The sequence below is a fragment of the Piliocolobus tephrosceles genome, unplaced genomic scaffold (assembly GCF_002776525.5).
Source record: "Piliocolobus tephrosceles isolate RC106 unplaced genomic scaffold, ASM277652v3 unscaffolded_37896, whole genome shotgun sequence".
Classification (NCBI taxonomy): Eukaryota; Metazoa; Chordata; class Mammalia; order Primates; family Cercopithecidae; genus Piliocolobus; species Piliocolobus tephrosceles.
Genome location: NW_022321971.1, coordinates 1 through 756, shown reverse-complemented (window position 1 = coordinate 756; position 756 = coordinate 1).

Below are 756 nucleotides of genomic sequence, written 5' to 3'. Positions count from 1 at the left end.
TTGGGACAGGCTGTCCTTGATCGTTCGCAATGGCTTCAATTAAAAAGTTGGTGGTGGGAGGAAGCAAGAGTACAAGCTAGAAAAAATGCTACCCGAAATCCCCCAGGACCTGCTGAAGAGCAGCTTACAGGTTCAGGACAATACGCCACTCTTAATGCTCAGGCAGGCCTAGATGATATTGCTCTCACTCAGATTAAAGCCTTGTTTATAAAAGCGTGAACTAAGGTTGAAATAGCGGATAAAACTTCTTTATCTTTTGTAAAGATCCTACAAGGAGCCACTGAGCAGTATCCAGATTTTGTAGCCCGTCTTCAAGATGCTGTATTAAAGACTGTAGGTTCAGGCCCTGCTGCTAAAATTCTTTTGGATACTCTGGCTTTTGAGAGTGCTAATCCCAAGTGCCAAAAATTGCTGCGTCCTCTAAAAGCTAGTCTTGAGCAGGTGTTGGAGGAGTTATTTACAATGCTCAATTGTTTGCTGGGGCACTTTATATATGCTATTAATGTGGGAAACCCAGTCATTTTAAAAAGGAATGCCAGAAAAAATTAGGCTCTTCGGCCGGGTGCGGTGGCTCAAGCCTGTAATCCCAGCACTTTGGGAGGCCGAGACGGGCGGATCACGAGGTCAGGAGATCGAGACCATCCTGGCCAACACGGTGAAACCCCATCTCTACTAAAAAAATACAAAAAACTAGCCGGGCGAGGTGGCAGGCGCCTGTAGTCCCAGCTACTCAGGATGCTGAGGCAGGAGAATGGC